Source organism: Hippopotamus amphibius, chromosome 1 (genome assembly GCF_030028045.1).
Source record: "Hippopotamus amphibius kiboko isolate mHipAmp2 chromosome 1, mHipAmp2.hap2, whole genome shotgun sequence".
NCBI classification, from domain to species: Eukaryota; Metazoa; Chordata; class Mammalia; order Artiodactyla; family Hippopotamidae; genus Hippopotamus; species Hippopotamus amphibius.
Genome location: NC_080186.1, coordinates 182,028,355 through 182,055,685, shown reverse-complemented (window position 1 = coordinate 182,055,685; position 27,331 = coordinate 182,028,355). Strand labels below are relative to the sequence as shown.

Genomic DNA, 27,331 nt, shown 5'->3' with positions numbered 1-27,331 from the left:
TTAATAAAAGAAGCCAAATGATCCCTTGAATCAACACCATGAATGTAAAGCATTCTGCAGATAAGGAGGGAACGTGATCAACGCAATTAATGAAGGTGTCTTAAAACCAGAACCTTGCGGTATGTAAGCTTCTCTTTGGGAGGAGTGAGAAGCATTTTAGGGGCTGCAAATTAATGCCATCTCCAAAAGTGCTGATCATTACCTCTGGACATGCCTTTTGTGCTGGAAGACTCTGGCCCCCATGGCTGTCGTGGTTATTGTGTAAGACCATCTACCCTATCACTTACGTTCACACCTGCAGACAGGGATGTCTGGCAGCCCTGGAACTTAATTGTCTACTTTGTGGTTGATTGGTCTTGAATTGGTTCCAAAGCTCCGTGGGTATCAACATGGCTGGGCACTACAGAACAGCGAGAGCCAGTTATAATGCCTTCACCCTCCTTGACAACTTTTTCTTTCTTCCTTCCTTCCTTCCTTTCTTTCTTTCTTTCTTTCTTTCTGTCTCTCTCTCTCTCTCTCTCCCCCTCCCTCCCTCCCTCCCTCTCCCCCTCCCTCCCTCCCTCTCCCCCTCCCTCTCTCCCTCCCTCCCTCTCTCTCTCTTTCCCTTCATTCCTTCCTTCCTTCTTCTTTCTTTCTTTTCCATACTTGAGATTTGATTTATGGACCTTAGCTTTTGCTTCCAGGGAGGACTGGCATGCTCCCAGTACTGCCCACTTAGCTGCCATGTCGGAGTCAGCTCAACAGTGTTTCTCAAGACTCATGGTGTGTTTCAGTAAACATCACATTTCTTGTCACACTGGAGCAGAAAACTCGCTTTGGGGTGGTGTACGGAGAAAAGTTTTAAGCTCCTACCGTGTAGGGCAGAAACTGTGCGTGTCATTCTAACACAGATTACTTTGAAAATGGGTTCTGGAGGGTTGTTGTGGGCTGCTAATATATCTCTGGGTTTTTGTTGGTCAAGAATTACAAAACATTCTTTTCAGTTTAATCTAGAAATATAATGGTGTATACCATGCAAAAACTGTTGTGCTTAAATAATACATTTTTCATTAATATAGCTTCTTCAGCTAAATAAAGAGTTTTAAGATATGTTTCCAAAAATCCCCTTTTCTATGGGAAAACTTAGGCCAGGGAACAAATGGGCTTGTTTACAGATTATACCAAGTCAACAGAAGATATATACAAAGGCAACTTTATTCTCTTTGTATGTACAGCTTCAGTTCACCTTAAGACAGTACTGCTCTACACAATTCCATTCTGTAAACCATGATAGATAACCAAAAGGGTTTTGTCACTATCCAAAAACATTTAAAACTCTGTTCTTACATGAATGCTGTCTTGAAAACTAAAGGAATAATGGAACAGGCCTGCCATTCTCTGTTGGCAGTTTTTACTTCTAGAAAGAAGTGCACAGTAACTAAAGCATTACCTTGTAGATACAGTATTGTACACCACTAATTTGAGGGTTATCAGAACTAGCTTATGGGAAGATCAAATAAGCACTTTTCAGACTCTTGATGAATCAACTAAAAATACAGTCAAAAATCGTTATAAGCAAACAAGAAAATGGACCTGATCAATCATCTTTTAAATGTCTCTGAAAATTAGGGGAAAAAAATCACATGCTACATTCCCTTAATATAGCCAGGGACCTACTAAGAGGTTACTACATAAGCCTCTACCATTTGAGGACTGAATCAAGAAATAAAAATTTCTCTTGGAGTCTGAGGAGTTAGCCTTAACAATGAGATACATTCTGTTTTGTACCATCCCACAGCATATGGAGATCTCAGATACTAGAACACCATTCAGCCTAAAGCCTGAAGAGAGATAAGAAGCAGAAGGATCTTGATGATTATGTTTATCTCCTTGAGGAGACTAGACTACTGTGAAACCCTTGTGACATTTAGAAGGGGAGGAAAAGGATGGGAGCCGACACGGGCGGAGCTCCAGCTGGAACCCCTAGTGACCCATTTTGCCCACCCTCTGACTGAGAGTTAGAGAGGTTAATTTTCTTTTCACTGCTGCCAACATTGACCAAAGAAATAAAATGTAAACAGCGATGGAAACTGGAGACATGAAATAAAAATAATTTTATTTATAAGTGAGAAATTACACTTTTCTCTTCTAGTGAGGCATAAATATCCAATTCCTGTGAGCAATGAGTGTGCCACGTGAGTGCTCTTCCACTGACAACAGGGATGCATACACCATTTATGCAAAATGCACAAGACAGTTTCCCCCATATCCTTCATACTGTGTATAAATTATCAATTTTCAGAGCATTTAAAAGTATACAAACATTATATAAAATGCTTAACCAATATTCATACACTATCACAAAGACCTCCCTGCCAAAGGCCATTGCTAGCTTTGGGACAGGTGACAGCACACATTCAATTCACTTGGCAGTGACTGGTTCCACTGTTCATGGGCCTTCTAAATGAGCATCTTATGATCATGTTTAAGTCAGTGATGGAGGCTAACTTGGTACAAATAGAAGATAAGGAACTGTATCTCTTTAGGTTTTGAATAGAAAGGGGTTCATGGTTAAAGAGTTATTTTTTTTAGAAGGCATTTTATATAGAGATGTTCTTATACATAGCCCTCAATTATTTCAAGGCATTAATTTCCTAATATTTCCTTCCATGACTACTTCTAAGCTTCCTTAATTATTTTAAAAGCAAATAAACATACCTACTGAAAGTTAGTCACAAATTTCATGCTGTCAGCAATGTCTGAATTATTTTAAGAAAGGAGAGATTACCAAGAGAATGATCCCCTCCAAGGTTATCTGACACCATTACTCTACCTTTTAGTTCTTGAACTTGAAACCAGCTCTGTGAAATAATACCCTGTAAGTGCGAATGTTAACAATATCTAATGATCCAGAGAACCCCATGTTTGATTCCATGGGCTTGAAACCTTGCCTTTAACTGGCTTTCCTGAATCACAGCAAAAAGCCAAGGAGATGCCAAAGGAGAGACTCTTGCCAATGACCAGCCTCCGAAGGCCCTATCAGTGTGCCCAGCAGACACCTCTGTGTCCTGTTGTATGAGGACCGCCCAGAGCACCCAGGGGCTCTGTATCTAACAGTAAGAATAGTGCCTTCGGTTTACCTGGAGCTTCACCCTGGGTGAAAACAGATATGACATCTGCATGAAAACCTTGGGAGAAAAGTCTGACTCTAATCATCTTACACCATGAGGAACATTATTCTCAGAACAATTCACTAAATTAGAGGCTCCCCAAACTGACCAGTCGTCACAATCATCTGAGGGACAGTTGACGTCTATTGGTTCCCAGGCCTCAATCCTGGAGATTCTGATTAGGTAGGTCTTTGGCAACTCAATTCCCCAAACAGCCTCTTGCCTAAAATTCTCATCTTTAAGGACAGAAATCCGACATTATCTAAAGAGGACTCAGGTTAGCTCCATTTAAAAATATTAGCATCCATTAGCTCATTCGACAAGTAACACTGAATGCAAAGATGATTAGGGTATAGTCTGTTCTTGAGGACCTCAAAGTTGAATGGCTTTATGGAATTCGTAAAATGTCACTTAGGGACATCTCTGGTGGCTCAGCGATTAAGAATCTGCCTGCCAAAATAGGGGACACAGGTTTGATCCCTGGTCCAGGAAGATCCCACATGCCGTGGAGCAACTAAGCCCGTGTGCCACAACTACTAAGCCTGCACTCTAGAGCCCTCGAGCCACAACTACTGAGCCCGTGTGCTGCAGCTACTGAAACCCACATGCCTAGAGCCCAAGCTTTGCAACAAGGAAAGCCACTGCACAATGAGAAGCCAGCACACTGCAATGAAGAGTAGCCCCCGCTCTCCACAACTAGAGAAAGCCCGTGTGCAGCAATGAAGGCCCAATGCAGCCAAAAATAAATAAATAATGAAGTAAATTGTAAAAAAAAAAAAAAAAGCCAATTCATCTTTTTTAAAAACAATGTCACGTAGATGAGATACAGGCCATGACCAAAGAGAACATGGGTAGAAGAATCTGAAAGGGGCAGGTGCAGGAGGGGAGTGACAGAGCAGGAGCTTTGGGTGTAGGGAAGGTGTCAAAGCAGATAAGGCAGGTCAAAAAGGGCAAACTTGCCCATGTTACATTTCGTGTCACATCAATTCTGTATCACATTCTCTAGCACATGCGTGTGTGCACACACACTCACTCATTCACTCTCATTCTTTGTAGCTCATGCCTCATCAGCATGCTTACATAAACAGAAGATTTGGGGGGCGGGGGAGTAAAAATAGCAAACACTTATCTACTGCTTAGTATGTAATAGACCCTTAAGGTAATTTACACGCATTGACTCCTTTAATCCTCACAGCAACCCTGTGAGGCAGACACCATTACTATTCCATTATACAGAGGAGTGAACTGAGGCACAGGGAGGTTAAGAAGTCTGCCTGAGGTCACACACCCCAGTGAGTGACGCACTTTGAATCTGCATCTTAGCTCCAGCCTCTCTGCCGGTGACCACTGACTGACATGCTCCCTCTCTTCTCTCACGCACGTGGTTTCGTTTGCTGAAGTCATTTCCTTCCCACCCACCCCTAAGTTTTGACCTGATTATTGGATTCAGATAGAATAGGTATCTCAGAGGATGTAATCACAGCAAGCTTGCTCTATCAGCTTCATGTTTGCAGTTAAATGCAGACACGCTACAGCAACAACATCAACAGTCCCACTGAGGAATTAGTATGTCTGAACTGACAACTTAAAGTATCAGGAGCCATCAACTTTCTGACAGCTAGGGTAGGGCTTTTAAAAATACCTGCCTGATGTTTGCCACAAGGACTCTCCTGAGAGTCTCACAGGATCCTGTCTGTGGATTCTGACTCAGTGATCTACATTAACCTAAAAAAATGGTGACAATAAAAAACGTAGGCAGGCCACCAGCACCCACCACACGTCACTGACAGCAGTCAGAGAATTACTGATTAACCTGGAGAGCACTGCGAGGTGAGCCATGGTCTTTGTTCCTGCTCTTGAAAAATTTCCCAGAATGTGTAAAATAACTGCAGCCATGGCCTCAGGCTTCCTCTGATGTTCACACTTCTGTTTAAAAAAGGGATCTTGTAGCCAATCATACTTTTCAACATGTTTTAGTTTGCCAAGCTGAAAATTATAAAGCACAAGAGTTGGGCAAAATAATAAGCACACGTAACTTTACACTGACTGCCTTTTTATTCAAGAGGAGAGTGTTTCTTCTCTTTTTCCAAACCAGGGCAAAGACAGGTGCCATAGTGTATTGTGAGAATCCAGTGAGATGCTGCATATAAAAGAGTGTTAAAAGCCCTACACTAATTACTTGGTCAGCCTCCGGGTCAATTACTGACTTGGTACTAAATGAAATCCTCCAAGGTTGGGCTTATGAGGATGCTGCTCTTCCCCGTCTCTCAGCACGGCTGCTCGAGCCATAGAGCAAGCCAGGTAAGCGCCTGAGGAGCTGGAAGGTGAGAAGTGAGCTGGCCTCCACTTTAGGTGGGGCATTAGGCGGCATCCTCTCTACTGGGAGGGGCATTCTCACCTGTCATTCAGGTGCAGATCGGATCCTCTCTCAAAACCTTTTACATCAGTGGCGGATGATTGCTTATACTCATGCTTGCTTACAGGAAGTGTTATTCATGGGGTGGTGTTACACATCCAGTAGAAAATTATTTCATAAGTGCTGCCAGAGGCGACAAAAATGAAAACATTTTCATTCAAGCACTGCCAAGATGTACTTGAAAGTTAAAAAGTGAAACTTTATGTGGATTGGATATAGGGATACATACGAAATCATGGAGATCCTGTCTCCAGGAGAAAAGCATCTCCCTGAGATGAGGATCCAGGGGGAGTTGACTACTCTGGAGAGCATTCTTTCTTCCCAAGAATCCTTGTGAAGCAAAGGATACTTCTCCATTGGGAAAATGAGGAAAATATTACGAGTCTGCAAACTGCTTTGAAAACTAGATTAAAAATAATGCATATAGGACATTCAAATAACATTCTGTAACTTTGTATCAGGCCTATTTTTTGTGACTGCATTGGAAAACTTGCATTAATATGTTCAATTTGAACACAAATAGCCACCTCATTGACTGTTAAGCGCTTGAAAATCCACCAAGTATAAGTTTAGCCAGATTTCTTACGAACCTCCGTGTAACCACTGTGGGGAGACCACCTCTGAACTCCAAGTCCAGTCCCTCAAAGGGATTGAATCTAAACACGCCGTCACGTCGACTGCTATGGCTGATCACGCCCGGTGTCCTTAGCGTCTGTTTAACATGGCAGCTGATGCCCTGTGGTCCCCTGCAAATGGGGGCGAGCAGAGCCTCAGAGAGCAGTGCATTGTCATTGCCAGCCGTGGGGCTGTGTGATGCTGTCTGTGACAGCAGCAAATGGGGGAGAGAGGAAAGCATTAGAGAAGGCCTGTTGTACTGATGAAGTGGAATTCCTAGAACACACTGTGCTGTCACATGAGATCTGGCTCCACAGTGCTGGGAGCAAACAATGGGCTCAGTAGGACCCAGCACTGGTTGCTGCGCACATTCTAGCTCCTTTCGTTGGCGCTGCCTTTCATTCAAGGGGGCAGGAGCGGCGCTAGAGAATGTAAAGGAGGGGTTGTATTTTTGGGCTAGAGAAATCCGGAGAGTAAGGTTTTAGGGATAAAAACCTAGAGAATTTCAACCAGGATGAATACGGTGGTAAAGAACCTTTTCACACTCAACCAAGTCTATGATGTTTTGGATAAACAGCTATGGAAAGGACTAGTAAAATGTGTCCAGCCTCTTTAGGTGGGTTAGTATAGAGCATGTTTTAGGAAGAGCTGGGTGGAGGATGAGTCTGTCTTGGATCTGTAGCTCTGGAAAGGGGTGGAGAAAAGAAGGCTTTACTGCATGGGGGTGGGAGTAGGGGCTGCAGAGGCTGAAGCATTAGGCAGGGTCTCTGCTCTGGGTCCTGGTCTGCGTATGAGCTGAATCCAGGGAAAACAGGGAAAGAGCAGAAAAAAAAATGTTCTAACTCTCTTACCATAAAACTACATCCTGCCTTAGAAGGAATTATTTGTCAGTCTCCAGATAGGTAATATTCTGTTAGTAATAAATCAGGAGTTAAGAGTTTGTTCCCAGTTTGCAAAATGGAGAGAAGAGAGGGGAGAATTTCTATTCAAAAAGTGCCCCAGGTACTAAAAAGACAGTTTAACTGCTGAAATCAAAGACAGTTAATTGTAGCCTGTACAAGTAGGAACAACTCCACCTAATTATGAATGAGGCATTGTCAAGCCAGTTTGCCCCTGAAATACTCACTCTAACCTAGTTTTTAAAAAATCCATTTTATCCAAAATATTTGAACAAAATGACGCTGCAGTTATTACTAACCAGGTACAAGCAGAGGTATGAAGTGAAGCACACACGTTCTGTTTGAGGGGTCACGTGAAGGTAACAGGTACTAATTTTTATCAAGTATTTGTTCAAGAAAACACTGCACAGAAACCAAATTTGTGCAGAAAACTTTGCACTCTTAAGACTGATCTGCTCACCTTCTTGAAAGGTTTCAATTCTTAAGCACCTACATGCAAGCATCCATACCCACAAAGCAAACACTAAATATGCATTGTGGAGGTTTTATGTCACAGAGCCCAAGAACCCAAAATTCCTGAGCTCAGAGAAAGCTGGGCTTCGCAACAAGGCCTCCTCCCTGAGCCGGGAGGGGCAGGCTTGGACCTTGAGATGGTCATGGCAGATCCAGCCCATTCCTATCTTGTGTGTTCACATCATTACGAGGGTGTCAATTAGTGCCTATTTTGATGATAGTTTTGTGTCGTGAGCATCTGTCCACTAGCATCTGGCCAGGGCCCAAGTCCATTTCACAAGAAACACCAAACAGCTGTTAGATGGTCCTGAGATTGGATGAACACCAAACACTCCTCCCTGCCGCAGGGGAGGAGGGGCCGATGCTCCCAGTATCCCTCGGCTCGGGAAGTACCCAGTCTCCAACACAGTACCTAACTCCTGACCGGCAATTCCCTTATTTCTGTGAATTAGGCTTTGCCCACTGGAGTAAGTACTTAGCATGGATAATGCCAGAATTAACTTGTGTTTGCTTGAGAGCTAATGATCAGCTTGGCCCTTGTGTTTCTTCTTTAATCACCCAACCTCTTTTCTGTCCTCTCATTGCACCTCGGGGAAGAAGGGGTGAAGGCTGGGTCGGAATAGGGATTCACTTTTGAACCCATCTACTTTGCTCTCCAGTGCTTCAGTTCTTGGGTTTTGTGAAAAACAAGCGTTTAAAGCCAGTGAATCAATTTGACATTTTCGGCTTACTGGTGTAAGTAGTTAATGCCATAGATGCCTTAAAGTTTTATTGTATAAAGTATAAACTTTTTGTATTTACACATTGATTTTGAGTCAGGTTAGAGTAACAGAGACCTTTGCGCCCTCTTTGAAATATCGTGATTCCAAATATAACATTAACTACAGTCTAACAGAAAACTCCCTCAGTGAGAAAACCCTTCAGTATCATTCCCTTGGAGTTCCTACATGGTCTGTTCCCAGCGTTGCAGGAAGGCTGTGGCATGAACCAGATAAACAGAGGCTCCCCACTGAAGACGAGACCTAACAAAGGCAAATGTAAATGGGATCAAAACCTATTCACCTAACACCTTACTTAATATTTTGGAATTATCTGATAGGATCTAATATATAATATAGCTCGATGCATACTGTTGGTGTGTACTATTTCCTACATAAAATGAAGAAATAAATGATTATTCAATCAACTATTTAAAATCAGGCCCTGACACACAAAAGTACATAGAGAAAGAGACAGAAGCAGGCAGAAAGACTCATCTGGACACTATCATCTTGTCTTTTCAGTTTTAACCTACATGCCAACAACCATGCCCTCCTGGTGACATGAAACACTGAATTTAGCCAGTTCTATTAGGAGAACTTGGTGTCAAATTATAACATAATTTTTATTGTGTGCTTACTATGTGTACCAGACATCGTTCTGATACATATGGTCTCATTCAGTCATCACAACTGCTTTATGAGGTTGGCACTAATCGTATTCCCGTTTCACAGGTGAGGAAAACAAGGCACAGAGAGGTTAAGTGACTTTCCCAAGATCTCACAGCCAACAGAACAGGAAACTCCAGAGCTCATACTTTTAACTCCTTCATCACGTCACCCCTCTAGAAGAAACGTTGCCTCGCCAATGTAATTTTAACCCTCAGTTTCATACTATGTGTTTCTAGCAGTGATGGGATCTTAGTTGTTCTTCCTGATCTTAGTCTCAAAACTTTAGGGAAAACGTCATCATCGTCAGTCAACGTTTCTATTGAATTCATGTCAGTCACTCTGCTGCTATGAGCTCGATGGACCTGGGACATTGTAACGTTACCTCTGTAACCCACTGAGGATGCCAGCAATACACATGCAAAAAATAGCTACTGAGACTGAAATTTACTCTTTCCACTTATTGCAGACTCTGGAGTATGCTTACTCTTCATCTGAGAAAAAGCAGAGCTGGCACTACTGTCAGAAAGTACTTAATGCCATAGTTTAGGCTGCAGTGCAGACACATTTTACTATATTCAGAGGATAATCTATAAAGTGCTGAAATTTACTCTTTGAAGGTCTGTAATAGGATGGTGTATTGAAGTTAGAGATCTCTTCCCTGTGGGCTAATTACGCCATAGAGTTGGAGGTGAGGCTATCTAGTCAAACATCTCCCACCCATTGGTGGTTGAAAATTCTTTTCCTGACATTTATAATTTTAGTTTAAACTTACTAAAGAAGGTCTTTTAGGCTTATTTAACAGAGCTTTATTATATCATATGTCACTCTGGCACGACCCAAAAGAAAATATAAGGGAAATTAACTGGATAATGTAGTCTTAAAACTTCTCGTTCAGTGTTTAACTTGGTATATGGGGTGGGACTTCAATTCCCAGTCATGAGTGTGTATGTTTTTTCACACAATATTGTCCTCTTTGCCTCCAAGAGCTTTGGTGATGGGCATATTTAAATTTGTCCACCACTGTTCAAACCAGGTATCAAACTTCTTAACACTGTATTTGGAGACAGTGTCTAGCTGGGCTAAGTTAGCTGCTAACTATCAATAGGTGGTAAGGTTCTCTGTATGTATTTTCACCTTTCCTGAAATTGAAACAAAAGTTGTTGTGTTGAGATTAAGTAACACTAGAGGGCAGCCTACAAGTTAGAAACAAGTAATCCTACACCAATGCAGTAATTTGGCATAGCACAATAGATAATACTAACTCAAATATGGTGTTCCCAGCATAAACAAAAAATCATCAAATCATTCCTTAATGTTTAATTTGAATGTGCCTTTAAAAGAAGACTTCAAAGCAAGCAATTTCATAAACGTTTTCTCCCTTCTAGAAACTCCCTTATTTGTTAAAGCTCCCTGAAGATACTTGATGTTTCCAATCTTGTTTTGTTTCACTTCTGTTATTCAACCTCTGGTTAAAATATAAAACAAAACTTTATTTTAGAATAAAACTTTCCTGTTACAAGTTTCATTTGGAAACCTCTGAAATAAAAATGAAATGTGAAGGGTAAAGACAGAATATCCATCTTTGTAGAGTTCTTTTCTATAGCATAAATGTTAGTTATTTTCAACTATTAAAGGCATTGGAGGATTCTTGTGGACAACTATACTATATCAGTACTTACTTAAAGGTTGAAACCATAAAATGAAATCTGTAATACCTCATTCACCCATGTGTTGAAGATTTCTTCTTAAATAAGATATTACTCAATACATTTTATTCTTCTACTACATAAGCAGTGTTCAGTTTTAGCACAATGCAGCAAAAAAGGCCTAGCTGTCTGCTAACACTGTCTTATTAAATAAACAACACAATTGAGGTGTTATTTGTGTTTTGTGAATTACGTCATCTGTAACATTTCAGTTGCACAAGGCAACTTAGGAGATAAACACTCATATAAATATGCCTGAAGTGGGTTGGGGGGGGGGGGGGGAGGAAGGGACGAACACATGTACATTTAATTTCAGAATTCAAAGACTTGCATAAAGTAAAACTGTTCAGAATGAAAAAAATAGGAAACAGGTGGCTCGATCTAGGCCCTGATTCTTATCTGAGTGAATCACCAGCTCTTGCTCCTCCTGCACTTTGTAGCCAGTTTTTATAGATGCGCTGGCCGGTGTTTCAGTCTTTCTCATTATTATCCACCTCATATCATGGCATTAACCTCACTAATGTTGGAGAAAGTGGTCCCAGCTGCCAGACCAAATGCAACAGTTTAAATGCTCTTAATTTTAAAATCTTTAGCGCTCATTTTACAGAGCTGGGTAAGAGCACAGTAGAACTAATCCAAGGCTCTGGTCTTTGGCTTCTTATGTGTCATTTCCATATGGCTTATGACAGCTGTTAAATATTAACAATGTTGTCTGTAAACCTGGGTTCCCGTCTCGGCCAGTGCCACCACGATCTACTCAGTTCCCCAGATGTGACATCCTGGAACCATTTTTTACTCCTTCCACCCCCTTACCCCACACGTCCAACTGGTCCCTAAGTCCTGACAGCTATACTTTGCCAACACACTCAGAATCTGTTTCCTTTTTTCCACTCACAGTGCTAGCAGATTTATATTTCTAAAACACACATCTGATGACATCATCATCTTGCTGAAAAGTTCAACTCCTGCAGCTCCAAGTCCCAACTCTTCAGAAGGGCAGAGCCCTCCACAGGCTGCTCTCCATCCCTCTTTTGTGGACTTCCAGGCCACATCACCAGTCACGAGAAGACCCCCTGGCTGCTCTGGGGCCACGTCCTGCATTTCTCTGCCTCTGGCCTTTGCGCCTGCCTCTCCCTTAGCCCCACTGCTCTTCTGCCCTTTGCCTTCCGTGTACCAAAATCTCACTCATTCTTCGGATGCAGCTGAAATGCTTCCTCCCCAGCTGGACAGAGCACTCCTTCCTGTCCTTAGCATCCTTACCACTCTGCTTTGGGGACGGAGAATAGTCAGACCCCAGACATTATTGTGATTTTTTGCAAATCTAAATTCCTCTATAGAACGTGGGCCCAGTGTCTGGCCTTGAGTGGGTATGCACTTAATCAGTAAATTCTGAACTAGGTCATCACTGTGTCTCTGCAGTATCTAGAATTTGCCTAGAGTAGGTGCTAAATATGGAACTGCTACTTTCACTAGACCAAGCAGTGTGGACCAGAGGAGTAAAATGACCTTGGTTAGAGGGAAGATCCATTTATGTTGAGCCATCCGATCCACTTTCCTCCTTGCTAAAAGCGTGTTTCTGTTTCATAGGTTCAAGTTGCAAGCCCCAGGAGGATATTCCTGCTGGAATATCTGGTTCACCCCTCTCTCCCTCCAGTTGTATCCTGCACCAGGGTCAAAGTTTCCACTTTTATGTTCTGTTTATTTTTGTCCCTACTATAAAACAGGACTAGAATGCTAAGTAACAACATCCTCCGTTTTTCAAATGATGTCCTTTCGGATGACAGACTCAAGGCCCTAAGAGCTGCCAGAGGCAATGACCTGCAATGGCATTCCACCCAGAAGGAGGAGTTTAGGTCCAATGGCACTGAACCCTCGGGTGGAGTCCTCGGAAAGCTACTTCTAAGCTTGTTCCGTGGCAGTAATCAATCTGCATAGTAGGCATGATGTAAAAACATCTTCAGGGACTTCCTAGGTGGCGCAGTGGTAAAGAATCTGCCTGCCAATGCAGGGGACACGGGTTCGAGCCCTGCCCTGGGAAGATTCCACGTGCCACAGAGCAACTAAGCCCGTGCGCCACAACTGTGGAGCCTGTGCTCTAGAGCCCATGAGCCACAACTACTGAGCCCATGTGCTGCAACAATTGAGGCCCACGCACCCAGGGCCCATGCTCCACAACAAGAGAAGCCACTACAATGAGGAACCTGCGCACCACAATGAAGAGTGGCCGCCGCTTGCAGCAACTAGAGAAAGCCCGTGTGCAGCAATGAAGACCCAACTCAGCCAATAAATAAATAAAATAAATTAATTAAAAAAAAGTTAAAACCAACACAAATAGTAAACAAACAAACAAAAAAACATCTTCAGCTGGAAGACTGTAAATTGCTTAAAAAAATTTCAAAGTATTGAGTAAGCTGTACAGTGACATGGCGCATAGAAAACTCAGATTCAGGAGGCTGGGGAGCTTGACTCAAGCGCTTCCCTTACCAGAGATATGTACTCTTATGCCAATTATTGGACCTCTCTGAACCTCGGTTATCTCATCTTTAAATTGGGCATAATAACACCTGCCCTACCTAACCCAGGTTGTAATGATATGAGGCAGTGGTTATAAACACGCTTTGAAAAATACAAGCACTGTATGACGAGGTCTTAGTAGCAGTAACACTGTTGTGTTGATCACCATCACTAAGCCTGATTTCTAAACCATCACTAAGCCTGATTTCTAAATCTGGTACGGGACTTGGCAAGACTCCTTCCTGGGCAGTGCGGTCCTGGGTTTGTGCCTCACCGCTGCAAGCCAGCCTGTCCTCTGCCAACAAGGTGCCATCCTGGGAAGGCGTGTGGGCACTTTAAACACAGGCAATGAGAAGCAATGAAATATGCAGATACGTTATGATTACTTTTAACAGAAGGAGCCCTCCAGTGAAGACGGGGTGTGGTTGACAGCAAGAAAAGATGCTGCCAGCGTCCTAATGCTGGAAACCTTTGCAAGTTCTGCTCAGAAGAATTTGCCTTTCAATAACAATGTGATAATGTCAAGCTATTCACAACATTTCAAAGCCTTCTCTTGCACACCTGGCATGTGGCAGGATCTGCTTGGGGAACTGGAAATGGCTGTTTTCTAACAGCAATGGCAATTATGGTGTCCTTTTCATTCTTGGGAATGGATGTATTTGGGTAATATTAACAGGTCTTGTGTTCTGGACATGACAAAATACGAAAACGAAAGCTCCACCTTCCAAGATCTCCCAGGAGAATTAGTTAATCAGCATATTCAACATGTTGAACTTCCCCTCATCACAAACGAGCGGAAACACCTCGTAGATAAACGTTGACTTTTTAAGAGAAAATTTTTCCCTGTACGCTGCACATCCCTTTAAAGGAGAAAGGTATCCAAAGGATGTCTGTTACCTTCCTCTTGGATACACGCGAAGCCACTCCGTTCTTTCTAGATGATAACAGTAGCATCTCCTCTTGTGTGGGCAAACATGGGATCATGACACTGGGTTGATTTTATTTCTATTAAAAGTGAAACTATATTGCATGCAATGGGACAACCATCTTGCCGATTATTTTAGATAATCACTACCCTAGAACACAGTACAGCAAATAATACCAATTTAATTTATGTAATTTCTCATTAAGATGCTTATAGATTGGTAAGCTTAATTGTAAAAGCGAAGCATTTATAATTCATACGCACAAATTATGCTAAACTAGATAGGTTATATGCTATTAAGAATTCTGTATAAGCTGCAAAGTGCTTATTCTCTCAGAAATGTAATTCATGTTGGCATTAACGTATTATACGTAACTTTCATTCGGCCCTCTAGTTAAAAGCTGAATGTAAACAGCATATGAACAGTATTATAGTTCAGCCTCTTGGTGTCTGTTCTAAGCTCATGACACAGGGCAGAGTACATAAACCAAAAGTAAGGCCTATTGCTCTCTAGTGCCTGTCGTGTTCTAGTCGTTATGGTTAGCACTCGGTAAAGGGTACTTTTGGGCAAAGGAATTCGCACGTGGTCCAGTATCCCCAGCATAAGTGGCTTTCATTTGAAAGAACTGGAGCACCGCTCAAAGTCCCATTCAATCTTTGGAAGGCATGCCCTCAAATCCAGCGAGGAGTCAACAATTTTGATAGGAAAAATTCCTTAAAAATAAAAAATGATTCCTCTAAAGATTCAGAACACTTGCATCACTTATAAATTTCAGCTGTCCCTCAAGTGATATTTCATTCTTTATATGACCATTCTGCAAATGATACAGAATCACATTTCTCATAAAATAAGAACCTAGTGTGGTTTGCATGGCAAGATAATGGAAGCACGTTCAAGTCAGCGCTGTCTGAAAATATTCCAGCGAAATGCAGCCTCCAAGGCATTGATGCCTTGGAGGCAGCAAAAAATCTGTAATCAGAAATCATTAATTAAGGTTAATTAGAGTCTACACTGTATTTGACTGACAGCCTTACAAAAGCACTGCTTACTTTTTCTTAAGGCTCCGGTGTGCAATGTCGTGTCTGACCAGACACCAAAGAGTAATCACAGTCTTGTCATTGTCAAGAGGACAGCAAACTGAATTCCCGCAAACTCTTCTTTGAACAAAAAAAGCTTCTGATCTGAAATATTAATCCCCTTGTTCTCCCCACTCCATGCCTTTTTTTTTTTTTTTAAACAACTATCTTAAAAGGATGCTCTAAAACAAGCAGGACCTATTTTCTGACCCTGCCAAATAATCAAGGGTCTGTAATACTGAATTTACTAATGCATATTTTCTGTGCTTTGTGGAGATATTTGAGAGGGAGGTGGGGAAGGGCTCGGTGGGGGGGCGGTGGATAATTGCAGCCTATGGGTGAGCTAGACCACATGATCAAAAACTGCTGTGACCCTTAAAAGTGTTTCTCCACAAGGAATTCCGGTGCCCAGAAGCTTGGTGAAGCCAGTAGCAATTAAGGCCATGTTATCCTTTTAATTTACTTCAAATTATTGGCCTCTAAAATCAATCATTTAGTGTGGCTGAGTAAGGGAGGGGTCGATATAATAGGCACGTGCATTAAAAACGCTAGTTGATTTTACACAAAAATTTTGGCATGCTGGATCTGGGGAAATTTAAAACAGCTGCTTTGAAGCTCACCCTGAAATAAAAACTGGTCATTTTCTAGTTAAAAAAAAAAAAGACTAATTTTTTAGATGAGGCCCATTTGTAATGAATTCAAGGTTTTCTTCTGAATCTGCCTGGATTTTCATTCGCTGCGTTGCACATCCTGAAATCAGTGCTGTCTGCTTCAAGTGTGAGATAGTTTTATTTTATGTTTTAATCTACAAAGGAATTAAATGGCTGGGCTTAGACTAGTAGGAGTCCTTGAGAGTCCACTTGAGAAATGGGAAGTAAAATGTTAAGAAGTGTACCAATATCTGTTACACAAGGCCAAATTTGCCTAACAAAGGAGCGCTGTGTTCTCCATCACACACGAAGCACATAAATCACAGAGTGCATGTATCTCTCCCTTGTAGCAGTTTACTCCTCCAAATCTTTTCTTGACTAGTTCACACAATATGTCCACAACTGGAGAGCTTTTCCTCATCAACCCGGAGTAACAAGATATAATTACAGGAAGAAAAAAATGCTCATACAGTCAAGAGCTGGCAAAACAGTAGACCTTTGGGCCACTGTTGCAAAACAGTCAAATGGTCTCTAGCCCTTCAGTAATGTGTGTCAAATCTAAAAAAATAAAGGTGAAAACTGATGAAAGCACTAAGTATTTATATGGCTATACCAAAGCACAACATACAACACCTGTGAGGTCATTTTATTTATTTAGCCATCTGCAGAGCCAAAACCAAATCATGAAGCTGAAATTTGAGCGACATCAGGAATGGCCTCATTTACCTCCACATTTAGGAACAGCCTTAATGAAGAGTTCACACCCTTTGGCTTTCTTGTCGACAGATGAAAGTGACATCAGCCCCTGGACCGTAATTTTTCACCAGTAAGGCTGAGGAAGAGGCAAATCCTGGAGTAAATACCAGCTGGATGTGCACATAACAAGGTCCAGAGAGACACTCTCAAAAGTTGCCTCTTTTAATCCAAGTGCTGAATTATACGAGAAGCAGTTTTCAGTGCTTTCAGAAGACCACAGCTGCCAAAATCACCACAAGGCTCGCAAGCCTAGTATATCTCAAACCTTTCCCAAGACGCCCCAACACTATCTGAGGCCCTGAAACTATGGCAACCGAATAAGAAAGCAGCCTCCATGATTAATAGATGAAGATCCCAGCGACAGTGTCTAGCTAGGGCCATCATTCATGATGCGAGAAGAATCAGCACAGAATCTATCTCGGAAACCATTAACAAGTATTCCTCTTGTAAAAATCCACCCAATTGCCATTCTGCTACCTATACTCCAGTTTAGAATGCTGGGAACAGTCTGGTTTCTATTTATCACTCACTCTGCAGAGATGAGAATGTTCTTAGTAACTCAGATGCTCACGTTTTGAGAATAATGAAAGGCTAAATAGGCTGGTTTTCCACCTGGGTATTTGAGGCCTAAGAACAAATGCATTCAAACACCAGAGTATGTGAATGAACTCAAGTGGCTCTCGGGGTAAAAAGGAGGAGAGACAGTTGTTGGATTGTTCTGAGTGGTGTTTTTTTTTTTTTTTTTTGGAGTGCAATTTTTCATAAAGCATTCCATTTTCAGGAAAGGAACGTTTCCACTCACCAGCTCCATCAGTATTCTCTTAAGTTTCCTCATTCAAGGACGGTAGGAGTCTGGGGGCAGGGGGCGGGGGGAACGCTGGAGCCGCTGCAATATTAATGAAAAGATTGAATACACTCCTGAAAAATAAGACTCAGGAATAGGAGAAAGGAAAAAAGAATGGATCCACCGAAAGCTTGTCTTTAAAACTCATATAACATCCAACTGTAATGAATAGATTCCTTATTTCCCAGTCCCTCAAAGGCTTATTTTCCAATGGCATGTTTTCACTGGGTTCGATGCCATGTTGTGTTCTGTTCTATAAAACTTTCTAATCCGCTCATGGCCAAAGGCTTGGTCTTACACACGTGCGGGGGCAGAAGGGCTAAGAGAGGGTAAATGGCATCAGTTGTAGAGATTCTTCTGCTAAGGTTTTTACGTTGGCGTGGGTTCTATGAATTACAGTTTCTGCAGATGGCAATTATAGGTTAGCTGGAAACCACCAGAAAGCGCTGAGTCATATTAAATGAAAGCCTCAGGTCTAAAGGCTGTATGTGGAAATACTTTCAAAGCAACAGTCATCACGCTGGCTGCTCCGTGGGACCTGGCCCTTCAGTCTTTGCGGTGTGTGAATTGCTGATTTCTTCTGCTCTCTCTACAGCCTCTTTCCATGTATAAAATTTAAGAGAAAATTTTCTTCCTAGATGCAAGTAACTGTAACTCTAAGCCATGGAAGGACTCCTATTCCTTCAGGGAACTGGAGTGATCATATCAACTTATTGCCCCTTTTGCTGTGCTTTTGAGGAGCTGCATTCTTCTCACTGATAAGGACATGTATGACTATCACTTGAATCAAATTTAAGGTTGTACAGCAGTGTATCAGCAGTAGAGTAACGGCTGTAGAGTAATGGCTGTCTCCAGGGGCGTCAGCTGACTATTTCCTGCATTTGATGGGGACGGTAGTGGTTTGCTTCTGCATGGAGATTCAGGTCTTCCCAAATGGTCACTGTTTCAGGCCTGATGAGGGAAGAGTGACCTGGCAAGTGTATGGCCACCATGAAGACCCTCAGGCAGAAGCCCCAGCCACAGCCTCCTGGAGGAGTTGATTTGACAGCCAAGCTTCACCCCTGTGACAGGTTATGTGGTCCTTGGGGTCAATTCAACTCATCCCTGAAACAGTCATTATGGGCAGCTCTCAGATTCCAAATGTGGGTGCTCCCAGATTCTTTAGTGGGTGCAGATTGTGTATTTTACTTGTAAATTGTTAGCAACTGAAGGCTATCATTTTTTTTAAAAAACAACTGTTCTTTGGGTTCTTATTTGATGTAGGGTCCTGAGTTGCTCGCTACTGTTTTACTTGTAGAATGTTTTCTTCTTCCATGTTTTGGGTGTGATGTTTCAACTCCCAAAGTTAGGAAAAGGATCGTGACTCCTCTTCCCACACAAGTGACTCTTTCACACACTCCTCGGCTTAGAAACCCTGACACTGTGGCCAGCTTGTGGTGTGAATGTTCCTTTCCAGTCCAAAGGTCGTTTCCTTTGCATCATCTCTTTATGTTGCAGCTTTGTAAGGCCATTTCCTTTCGTACTCGCCTCACCAGGGCCCTCTCCATGACAGCTATCACCCAAATAAAAATAACACCTTACATTTAATGAGTGTGTGTAGTGTGTCAGGCGTTGTGCCATGAATCTTACAGATGTCATATTTACTGTCCTCGACAACTGTAATATCATCATCACACTAGCATTTTACAAATGGGAACTGAGGCAGAAAAGTAACTGGCTCAAAGTCACACTATCTGTACATGGCAAAACACGTGATGCAAGTCTGTGTTGCATCTGCCTAAGATGTGTGACCTCTGCATCGTCTCCTGAGCTGTCTACAGCCCTCCCTCTGACAGTCCTTCCACATTTTTTATAAACTTTATGCCAGAAAACCTAATGAATTTGCCCTGCATTTGGTGGAGAAGAAAGCAGCAAAGAGCAAAGATGAAAACGTCTTTCCTTATACTCCTAGTTCACCCTAACGTGCCTGTTCTACAGTAATGCTTTCGTTGACATGAACTGTTTTAGGACTTACCTGAACAAAAACAATGCCCTTACTTTTTTTTTTTTTTTATAATGCCTGGTAGAGTGCCACTCCTATGACTTCACCTGATTTCACAGTCACATTGAAAAGAATCATTCGTTGACACGGTTGGCATCCTGATTTATAAAGTTGCCATCCGTGCACTATGTAGATTGTGCATTTTCAGTGAACCTGAGGATCTCATTTAATTTCATAGTGTGGTCTACATTAAAATGACATCAACAGACTATAATCTTTCTTTTATGATTTAGAAGACAATGAAGCAGGCTCTCTGCTAGGCCTGGGGTCTCAGGAGTACAGGAGGGAGTTAGCATCAAACTGTTCAAATTTCCAGAGTGCATTTTATATTTTAGTAACTACAGTAGTCACAGTCATAATTTTATATTATTCTCCCAGCAATCTTCCTAGATAGAAAGTATAAGCTTACTGTTCACAATTTTTATTTAAAATAACGCAGCTTCAGAAAAGTGAAGTGGCTTGTCCATCCATGGTAGTGAGTCTGGAACCCAGGGGATCCAACTTAAAGTACAGCATCTTCAACAACAGTTATCACTGCACTTGGACGGGGCAGAAATGTGGGTTAACAGGCATACTGTTTCTTCCTGGTAGAAAGTGGAATTTTAAAAACTACTAATAGCAAACTCCAAAAAGAAAAGGTTCTGTGGCCAGTGGTTAGAATGCAGAACCAGTGAGTCCAAGGTCAAAGCTCCATCCCTGGCTGTCTTCTTAGCTCTGTTTCTTGGAAGGTTGATTCTATCTAACTCATGTTCCCTCCAGCTTCAACCAGGTGTCCCACAGATGAGTATGCTCTTGGTTACAGAAGGGGACTGACTGGGTGTGTATGGGAATGAGCAGGCTCCGATCCATCACCAAGACTGGGAAGACAACCCAGAGTGAATGCTCCACTGATGGTGCATGAGACACAGTGCCTGTGCAGACGAAAGACAGTGTTACCCACACACACTCATGCAGGCAGAGGGGGGGGTCTCATTTGATGGGCACGTGACATGGAAAAACAAGAGCAGGCAAAAGAGATAAAGATTGGTTGTTTGCAAAAAGGTTTACTCTTCAATCATTCAACAAATACTTGTTAGGAAAGGCCTGTGATGTGCCAGGTTTAGGTGCTGCAGATACAGCAGTGAAAGGAACAAAAATGTACCTTCATGGCAGTATGTTCTAGTGGAAGACAGAAAATAAACAAGGACAGGAGACAGTTTGTCAGGATGTGAAAAGTGCTAAGGAAGAAATAAACCTGAGGTCATCCACGAGGGTAGGGAGTGTTGGGGAAAAAGGATGAAGTAAGTAAAATGATCAGGAAAGGTTCACTGAGAAAGTGACGTGAGCAGAGAACCTGCAGGAGGGGCGGAGCAAATCCTGCAACTCTCTGGGCAAAGGACTGCTCCAAATCTCTAAAGGGCAAGTGCACAGACCCTGCAAAAGGCCCCAGGGAGAGCATGCCCTGGCACAGTCAAGTGACCCCAAGGAGGAGTGGAGGTCACAGAGGTGGGGACCCGAGGGCAGACCACGTGGGGCCTCAAAGGCCATTGAAAGGACTTTGGGTTAAGAACGGAAAGCATTTGAGCACGTGTAACCTGATCTGGTTCTGCTTTAAAAAAAATATATCACTTTGGCTGCTGTGTTGAGAAAAGACTGTAGGGGGCCAAGAGCACAGCCAGGAGACTAGCTGGGAGGCTAGCCTGGTAGCTTCCCCAGCAGGAGGAGACAGTGGCTTGGCCAACGTGAGGGCCACGGAGGTGGAAGACCTGGAGGGAGTCTGCATGCTTTCTGCAGGTGGGGCCAACAACGTGGCAACTCGAATGGATGCAGACACCAGAAAGAGAAAAGAAAAATTGTGGAGTTGTTTGGCCTGAGCAACTCAAAGGGTGGAATTGCCATTTACCAAGATGGGGAAGATGATAAGAAAAGCATATGTAGAGGAGAAAGATCCAGAACTAGGTGTTGGGAACATTTCAGTTTGAGATGTCTGTTAGATCCTACCCCCTGGTGACACTGAATATTTGAGACATCCAGGAGAGAGGTCTGGGCTGAGGGGGTTATTTGGGAAACATCACAGTATTGGTAGCTGTATATGACATTCTCCATTACTGTAATTAGAATTATTCTAATAAAAAGGTTTTGCAAGCACTCATCTGTTTCACAAAGCAAGATACCCTTGTGTATAAACTATATTGTAATAATCCCATGCTGAGAAGTATTCTGAACTCCCTTCTCCCCTTGAGGTTTGTGTGGTATGACATCTTGCTTGCCCATTTCAAAGGGATTAAATGCCTCCCTCCCTTCTCTACCTTACCATATCCCCAAGAGGCAACTGTGTGGTTGCCAGCAGAGAATAGCTCAGTTGCTTTTGCAGCACATTTTAAGGCAGAGGAGAAAAGCCTTCACTCTTGAATAGAAATCTCTCGGAGGCAACTTGGTTCCCCGGCACCCCAAGAGAGTGGGGGGCACTGATACAGGAGGACCCAGCAGGATGCTTCCAGGCTTCCCTCTCCCCTGGAGATGTGAACACCCAAGGAACACTTGCTCTGGGAGGAGGGCAATGAACTGTCGAAAGTTAAAGTGTGTGTGGAGGGCGGGAGGCAGTGCGGAGATACGTGTGTGCAGGCTTTCCTAGACTTTCCACTGCTGCAAATGGCAGATGCCTAATGAAAGCATTTGCAATTAGTTTGGCTTGTTCTGTGATTCCTTCTGCAAACAAATATGATGGGAGAATATATTAGCTCATGGCAATCTAGTTCTAAAAAAACTTTTTCTCCCATCATTACTCTTTTGTCCTGCTCAGAAAAGAGCTGAAGCACTATGTACACATCCTAAAGTATTTAACTTACCTCCTTGTCCAAAACAGTATTTTTCCTTCCATTTCATGAAGGGGTGCAACTACCCATTTGCCTTTAAAGCATGAGGATTTATTTTGAACTTAATACAAGTTCTTAATTTGGGTTTCTTATTTTTATTCAGTGAAGATAACAGTCTTCCTAATTCTTGCCATTCTTCTGATTCAACACACTTGGCAATGTTATCCATCTCCTCAGAATGTAAATGCTATCTTTTTTTAATGATGGGAAAAGGCATTCACTAGACTTTGAAAGAACTTGAGGGCTGTGTGTTTGTGTGTGTCTGTGTGTGTGTAAATAAAGAGTCGCACTTATTGCCACTTTATGACAACCACTTACTCGAAGGCATAGATTTTCTTTTTCACTGGTAGGGGGAAAAAAAGTCCAGGTCTACTCTAAGTGGAGAAATGTGAACCCTTTGAGACTATTCTTTCATTCATTTATTCATTCAACATTTACCTGAGTTTCTACACTGGTTCTTACATGAGTTTTTAACCTATTTAAACTTAGATGTTTCATGCAATAAGTATGTTCTACAGGTAGCTAGTGAGATTGTGAGTTTGGGTGTCTGTTGAACATTTACATACGTGGATTATATGCACCATGAGAGTGTGGTCTATCTCTAAAGGGTGGTAACTGCAAAGCAGAACACTTTGGGAAGATTGTCACCAAAGAATGTAAAGAAGAAACATGAACTAGAATGTCTCTTTATATCAAGTTGAAAAAAGACATAACACAAAAAGGAGGTTTAAATCTGATGGTCATTCATTTCTGCTTTTGGAATGGTTTGCAAAGTTAAGACTGTCCTAAAACCAAAATAATAACAAGAGAGTGGAGGTTACTCAAGAGTCAAAAGTCATCATATAAACAGGCATGGGTAAGTCAAATTCAAATAGTGCAATTATTTTTTTAACAGATAGTTTAGGTTAATAGGCGGAGACAGTGTTGCCACTGTAATTTAAGGTTAGGTTAATAATTAACTTTGGTGCCTGGAGTATTGTATTCAAAGCTTACTGTAAAAACTGCTCCATGCAGACTAAACAGGGTATTAAAAAAAAACATACAAAATACTTGCAATCTTGACCTCTGGTAGTTATTTGGAAAAGGTGTAAAAAATGTGTTTTCATTCAGAAATGGGCACCGGTATATTTACTTTGGGGAAGAAAACCTTAATAAAGGATTCGTGTTATCTGGAACCAACAATCTTCTTCCTGCCACCAGAGTGGCAGGCCATGGACTTAATGCCTAAAATGTATGTTGAAAGGAAGCCCAGACAATTATCAGGATTAGAGAAAGGCAAGGCAAGGCAAAGGCACTCGACTTTCCTACCCAGAAAGACAAGAACCAGCGCTGGGGGGCATTAAATAGCTATCCTGTGACCTGCTGGCAGAACACTGCAACAGGGTTAAACGTCTTTTCAGATTCGAGGCAAAGAAAGTTGGGCGTACATGTGAGAGAGTGTGTGTCTGTATGTGTGTGTGTCTTTGCGCGCCTATGTTTTAAACCTTTCATGGATCATATTCAATTGCAACTTGATTTCCACCCAGGCTAGGCAGAGAGCGATCCCACAGTGGCCGTCCCTGGCCACCACATTCCCCAAGCAGCTGCCTTTCTCCCAAGGACCGACGCGCACTGGTAGCGGGGCTACTCCCTGCATACAGGCAGGAGGCGGCCCCTGGAGGTGCTCGCCTTGGCTGTGAAAACAGCGGTTCCCTCCCCCGCTCCACGCACACCTGATTCCCCGCTCGGCTCCTCCTTGAACACCCGCTGGCTGGAAAACGGCGCGCGGCGCGCAGGAGGCTGGGGATGCTGCGCTTGGAGCCAGCGAGCCCCGGCCCGCTTCCACGCACCTGCGCGCCAGCCGCTGTCCACAGTGGCCGCACCAGCTTCCCGAGTACTGCGCTCAACTTCCCCTTCCCGCTCCTCCCCACACCCACCCCTTACTAGATTGCTTAAGAGACTGGGCCAGCAAGTGCAGCGCCGCGACCCCAGCCAAGCTGACCACAGGCCGGGGTGCCACTCTGCGAAGGGCCGGCTCCTACCTACTAGCCGTATCCCGGGCGGTCCGCCCACCTCCTTGGGGTTCGTTTTCCCGCGGGCTGCACATGCTAAGCCCCAATTCTGCCGGGCCCCCCACCCCTGGCCTTCAGAGAAACTTTCCAGAAGCGCTAGGTCGAGTGACCCCGCGCTGGAAAAAAAAAGGAGGAGGCGCTGGGCGGAGGGGAGGCGAGGGAGCGGGAAAGACAGAGGAGTCCCGTTTCCTTCTCCGATACCCCAAAGTCCAGGACTGCTCCCCGGCTTCCCCTGTAGGGTCCCGGCCGTGAGAGGAGGGAACGGACCTCAGGATCACGCTATGCAGCGTGTAACACGGTGGGGAGCTGAGAAAAAAGTGGGCATCTGGGGAGGAGACACTTCCCACCCCAGCAGGGTCACGCAGAGTGGGTGGGCACTGCCGGGCTTGCTCCAGAGCGCCCCACTGCCAGTCGAGGCAGCGCTCTAGACGCAGCAAGTAGTCCGGACAATTCAGAACCTGGGGCCCGGGCAGAGCTCTTGTCTGGTTAGCAAGCACTGAGCCATCTCTTGCCTGGTCTTCCCACCCTTCCCCCTCCCGGGACACCTCCTTTCCAGAGAGAGACCTCCTAGATTCTGGAAGGGGGCTCAGCGGGCGTCAGCCCCCGCGTGGCGAGTTCTGTGCTTGAGGGGGACGCAGACGCGACGCATGCTGTCTTCGCCGCTCTGGAGGAAGCTGCGGCGGGGAACAGGACCCGGGGCGGGGGCGCCGCGCCGCGCCACACCGGGAGGAGGCAACTCGTTCGAGCAAACAAAGCCCGGAACCTCTGGTGCCAGCGGCCGTGGGAGCCGGGATGTCACCAAGTGGCAGGGTGCGCGGGTGCCAGGGCGATTACAAGTTTCCCGCACTCCATTGAGCCCAGCACAAACCCCGCGTCGACAACAAAAGATCCTCTTTGCTTCCCCACCGTATCTGCGGAACCCCTTCTCCCACCCCTAAACCCAAACCTAGTGCCGAGCGAAAACAGCGCTCTTCTACGCAACCTCCTTCAGCCCTCGAGGGCAGAACCTCTTCCCTTGCCTTCGCACCAGGACCGGGCGCTTCCGAGAATCTCGCCCTTTCCGGGCCTCTCTGCTGCCGGCTGGCCCTAAAGTGAGGACAAGCCCCCGGGTACTGCACACACATCCCAGGGCCAGGCAGTTATCCGCGCGACTGGGGTCCCGGGCGGCGCCTGGCGTGTGCGCGGCGCGGGTGGGGAAGCTCGCAACACGGAGCCCGGAGGTCTCTGGGGCGCAGGGCGAAGAGGAGCAGCGGGCAGGGCTCGCGACTGCTCCCCCAGGGCCGGGCAACGCTCGGCAGACAGACACAAGACAAAATAAAACGCAGGCACCACAAAGCCGAGATAGGGCGTGCGGACCCGCAGGAGGGAGTCGAGCCGCCCGGGAGGTGGGGCGCGCCGGGGCGCCCCAGCCGTACCTTTTCGGTGCATCGACGGGCAGGCGGCCGGGGCTCGGAGCGGGCTGGTACGGCGTGTATCCCATTTAGTAATCCATTATCGAGGGGATCTCTCCGGGCCGCGAGCTGCGCTCTCTCCTTCGCAAGCCTTTGTCATTCCTACATGTGTGCTTGTCTCTTTGGGGTAACAGTCGCGGCGACTACTTTCTGGGATGCAAACGCGCTGTATTCATCTCCAGTGACAGGCGGAGAAGGGGCGAGGAAGAAAGAAAGAAAGAAACCAACAAGAAAGGAGGAAATGTTCAAGAAACTCTTCTCCAAATCCAAATTCCACTTGGATTCCACTCGGCAAGTCCCTTCGGTCGTGTCTGCGCCGATTAACAAGTCATTTCAGGGTGGGGGGCGGGGTGGGGGCAGGGGCAGGGGTGCGCGCTCTAGCCGCGCTCCACGACCGGGAGCGCTACGCCGCGGGTGTGGCAGTGCTCGCCGCTGCCGCCGCTCCTAAGCTGGCATCGCGGACGGTCGGCCCCGCGGAGAAGCGCCGCTGCTGCGTCCGGAGCGCCTGGACAGCCGAGTGCGCGGGGAGCGGAGTTGGCTGCAGCCTCACCCCGTGCGGCTCACTACTCCTCTGTCACCGGAGAGGCCGCCGCTCCAGGGCGGAGCCAAGTCCCGGACTGGATTGCGCAGAGCGGACTCTCCTTCTGCAACCCCGCCTCTTTTGGCTGGCGTCTTCTCCGACCCAAAGGAGAGCTGTGGTCTATGTGTGTGAACGCGAGCGGGAGAGGCGGGGAGACGGAGAACCTACGCGCTGTGGCCGCGGGGGGAGCTTTGGACCAACTAGCCAGCGCAGCTTCCTTCCACCACTATTGCCGGCTCCGCCGCGCGCTCGGCGGAGGTCCCGGCGGGGGCGACGCCGGCCGGAGCCCAGCCCCAGCCTACTCCCCTCCCACCCCCGCATTTGCTTTAGTAAGGGAAAAAAAAAAAAAAAAATCCCGGACAGCATTGCTGAGCCCTGCCAAGTCAGAAAAATAAATAAAAATAGAGGTAGTGCAGGAGCGAGTTACAAGAAAGGATTTGTTCATCGATTTTCTTAAATGGAAAAGTTTTAAAGGATGAGGGTAAGTGAACGGCGAGCCTTTCTAATTCTGATTACTGTATCAAGAGGTAGGTTCCCGAAGGGATGGACGCTCTACGCACCCAGATGAATTGGAGAGAAGCCGGTGCGCTTAAAAATACACTTCGAAGATGTGAACACAGCGATAAGTTAACGTACACACAACACAACACCTTAATAAAGCATGTTAAATAAGCAAATAAACTAGTGCAAAGAATGCTGTTAACGACGATCTGCTTTTAAACTTAGAAAGTGTGTAGAGTGTTCTTAGAAATAATTACATAAACTTCAGAGGTAAGACGCAATTCCAATGAGATTCCAACAGCTTCATGGAATAAGTAAATCGCAGCTTCTTCCAAGGCGCTTTTGTTACCATTAGAAG

At 44.6% G+C, this 27,331-nt stretch overlaps 1 protein-coding gene across 3 annotated transcripts in view; it reads right to left on the bottom strand.

Moving 5' to 3' along the window:
* The window catches only part of SEMA6A (semaphorin 6A), a 121,941-nt gene extending 95,294 nt beyond the window's left edge, over positions 1–26,647 (bottom strand). For 2 of the 3 annotated variants that reach the window (XM_057736970.1, XM_057736968.1), the window contains exon 1: positions 25,857–26,444. The gene's annotated coding sequence lies outside the window, so the exon portion shown is untranslated. Of the gene's footprint in view, positions 1–25,856 lie in introns of all 3 variants that reach the window. The other variant, XM_057736961.1, reaches the window with a different exon arrangement.
* Positions 26,648–27,331: the final 684 nt, after the last annotated feature.